Source organism: Phalaenopsis equestris, unplaced genomic scaffold (assembly GCF_001263595.1).
Source record: "Phalaenopsis equestris unplaced genomic scaffold, ASM126359v1 Scaffold000868, whole genome shotgun sequence".
In the NCBI taxonomy this organism is placed as follows: domain Eukaryota; kingdom Viridiplantae; phylum Streptophyta; class Magnoliopsida; order Asparagales; family Orchidaceae; genus Phalaenopsis; species Phalaenopsis equestris.
The window spans coordinates 13188-17482 of NW_018165308.1; positions in this window are offsets into that span (position 1 = coordinate 13188).

The following is a 4295-nucleotide window of genomic DNA, read 5'->3' on the forward strand; positions in this document are numbered from 1 at the left end:
CCCCCATTTCTTGAAGGTTCAATGTATTTGGACAATTTTTGAAGAGTTTTTGGAGGCACTTCTTGGAGAACGGATCTTGGGCTTTAAATGGGGTCGAAATTCATCAGGAAAGCGACTCATTTTTGCTCCAATACATTCCACCACGCTCCATTTTTGCTTTGCCATTCTTCATAATCCTTTTTCATTCCACCACCATACTGGAGTCCATTAGTGATTTTTATTTTATAGTTTAGAGTTTGTGTGGTGAGATTTAGTGTGAAACTTTTTGTAAGAGAGTTGGAGAAGGAGAAAAGTGAGAGATATCTTCTCACTGCATTTGTAAGGAAAGGCTAAAAGGGATTTGCTTCGAGAAAGTGTTTTAGATAAGTTTTATTTATTTATTAGTGCTGTATGAACTTTCTTTTATATATGAATTTTGTGTTTTGTTGTGTCTTTGTAATGAAATCTGAGTAGTTCTCTCTATCATTCTCCCTATTATGAGATATGGTGAAATGAAGAGAAAATACGATGTGCCAAAATTAAAATATAAAATAAATTGTGATAATTTTTCAACTCCAAAACTTAATTTACATTAATTTACATTTTGATTTGGCCAATTGAATTGCTAAAATATGTTGTGAAACATATGATCCAGAAAATGGAGTATGAGTTCTACAACAGAGTGAGGATCACATTTGATTTCTTGGAGGAGAAGTTCGTTCATGGAATTAAGTGTAAATAAATAGATAGGTATTCTTTGTTGGGTATAGAATTGGAGAATCTTTAGGGTGACAAACTAAAATTCCCAATTCGGTCTTAGTGTTTAAAAACTAAAGCGAGAGTTAACTTTCAAGTGAAGGGAAGTGGGAGCTCTGGAGTGGGAGTCGGTATCCTCCTAGCCTAGCCACGGATTTAGGGACTAAACCTAGGATTAGCCAATGATTTTTTATGCACTGTATCAGGGTAGAGAATTATAATTGCTCCTATTTGGCACAATACATATTATAAATATTTATCTCATCTCATTTCATCAGAACCTCATTGTAGTGGGAATGATGCTTTTTCACATAAAAAGTCTTTATTACATAAATATAGTTAGTAGATTAGTATTTCTTTAGTAGATTAGTATTTACTTTTTAAACTTTGCATTTCTGTTTTGCTAATATTTAAGTACTTTAGTTTTGATAACATCTCAACATTCAAAATTATTGACAGTGATTTCGTTTGATTTTCTATAAATTTCCTAGTAAAACTAATAATTGTCAATTTACACCTTCCCCATGGGATCGATATTTGGGGCTTAAATAGAAAGTTTTTTAAATAGAAAGTTTAAATAGAAAGTTTTTTATTACTTGATAACAATACATATACTTGTGTAGAATCTCATTATTAATTGCCTATAATTATATATATATTTTACACAAGTTTTTTTTCATATAAGGATCAAGTTCTTGGCGTTGTAGTGGTGTCAACTTCATAAATCCTTACATATAAAAAATTGGGATCATAAGTGAAGGAAGAGATTCAAAAGAACTTTAAAACATTTTGTGGAGAAGATTTAAGATAAGTTTTTATCTTTGTAACTACATTTGGTTTTAATTTAGACTTCTTGTTTGTGTGCATAATTTCTACTTTCAAACTTAAGTGTGGTTGCGTTTTCTCCATGAATTCTAAGTAGTTTTTTTTTATCTTTTTCTTTAAAATGATAAGTGATTAAGTATTGGAGGGAAGTTGTGTGAAGTATTAGACTATAATGTTGGAAGAAGTTGTGATGGTTTAAACCTTGTACTTCATTTATTTCTTGATTTGGTCAATTAAGAAGTTAATACCTGTTGTGAGAACATATAAGATCCAATATGGTAAAGATCCAATGATCCAATATGGTATTGTCTCAGTCAACAAATGATAAGAATCACATTTGATTTCATGGATGAGAATGTAGTTCATGGGGTTGAGTGTAAATAAATAGGGAAATAAAATTTGAAGGGTATAAAATTAGAGGAGTTTAGAGTGACAGACTAAAGCCCCCAATTTGATTTAGAATTTTAAGTTTTGATATGAGATGTTAGCCCCCAGGTGGAGGGAGAAGAGGGAATTCTAGAGTGAGAGCTAGTATCTTCCTTACCTAACCTGTTTTCAAGACTATTCAAACTATAGATTAGCAAATGTTCTTTATAGCATCTCTAATAAGGGTAAAGATTATAATTGCTCATATTTCGCACAACACAATTAGAATACTTCCACAATATAATTTGTATACTTGTTATAATTCATGATAAGGAAAAACATATTTTATTTATATTGCATTCATCTTTTGCATTCATCTTGCAAATATTCTAGTTAAGCTAGTCTATTGCTTACTTTATTTTTAACTACCAAAAATTACAAAAAGAATTGAAATTTCATTCCTATTTTAGTATCTAGAGTTTAAGTAAGAAAATTTTGTTAAGTAGAATTTTGACTATCTAATTTTTCTTGTTTTATAAAGTGCAAATTATATTTTTCATGTGGTTTCAATATTCGGGGCTTAAACAAAAAGTCTTATATTACTTGATAACGCAACATGTACTTAAGTAGTATCTCATATTAAATATTATAATTGTATTCTTACTTTCTTTGAAATTAATTCTTACTTTCTTTGAAAACTTTCTTTGAAATTAAGAATTTACCTAGTTTTTGCTTTGGATCAAGTTTTTGGCTTTGTTGCAAGTTCATAATAACACTTTCAAAAAAACAACAAAACAACACGTTCATAACACGTTCTTTTGAATTTACGAGAGTCCCGCAGATGAGGTAACCCACGGTTGCTAATGAGATCTCCCCAGTTTAAATGAGCTTAACAACTCGTTTGAACTAAGCAAATTCAAAAGAAAATAGTGGTACCAAAACGAGGGGACCATGAGATCCTAACCGGTGTCACTCTAATCAATTTTAACTCCCCTACCCCCCATAATGATTGAACTAAAACTTGTCATTTAAACCTTTTGAACCTTAGACTTTAGGACTGCTACTTCACCGAGAAGCTTGGAGCTAGGTACAAGGGCATCATTCTAGAATAACAAGTTGATCTACAATGACAAAACTTTTCGTAGAATTAAACAACACAATCCATAAGATTTCAAGGTTGTTTGTCTAGTGCAACATAAATCATCAACTCATCTTTAGGCCTTTGCACAATTATGTTGTGCAAATTAAGCCTTAACTTGTTTTAGGATTCCAAGGTTGTTGTTCGTTATGACATAAATCCTCTTATTCTCCAGACTACTTGTGTAATTGTGTCATACAAATGTAAGCCCTAAATAATAATAATTGACAGGATGAAACACTTGATAATATCTCTTCGAAATTGAATCAAACCATAGGATAACTTGGGAGGTCATTGAGGTTCTCTTCAGAGTCTGTGACACCCCTTAGTTTTTTTTTCCATTTAGATTCCATAATGATGTTCCAAATTTGAGTCTTTCTCATTTGATACTTTTTGGTCCGATCTTTGAAAAATCACGCCCTTTTGAAATTTCTGAAGATAATGTTTTTTTGATCTAAATCGACAGTTTTCTTAGGTGACCTCGGTGATTTAAGATGTAATTAACTATAGGGGCCTGTCTCTATAGAGAGCTTTAAGAACCCAGGTAATATAAGTCCTATTTAATCTTTCATATAGATAGGGGAACTTGTTGAATTATATAAAAAATGGTTCGTAGACCAGACAGATGTCATAAATTCTTCAGTTTATTTATTTGAGTCTCATTAGTAAGTGATGTGTCTATTCCTCGGGGTAGATGCATCATTTGCGGTATTGTGCTTGTTTATTTAAACTATTACCTATATGACATCGGTTCACTCTCGTATGTTCAAAATTAAAACATTATTTTTCAAAATTAAAATACTATTTTTCTAAAAAATCAAATTTATATGCAAATTGAATTAAATCAAAATCACATTCTTGAATTGAATTGAACACTTTTAACAACCGACAACATTCAAACTCTCAAGCAAAGAGTGTTAATGCCCATTTATAAGATCCTATGAAAAAGCCCACGAAGGTGTTCAATTAAGGCCCCATTCAAGACCTATCACAAGATCTCTATTAAGAAGTGTCGGCGTTATTTCGGGGGTTGGTTTGTTTGTGGGGTTGCCCGTAAGAAGCTGTCGGTCGCTAGAATCGAAATCCCGTCGCCCGCTTCGGAAGGACGTTGAAGTATGAAATCAAACTGACCCCATATTTTTCATAGTTTAAAATGAAAGAGCATTGTACCTTAAATCTTGTATCTATCCAGAAGAATAAACACAAAAATTGAGGATGAGGCTCGATCAAA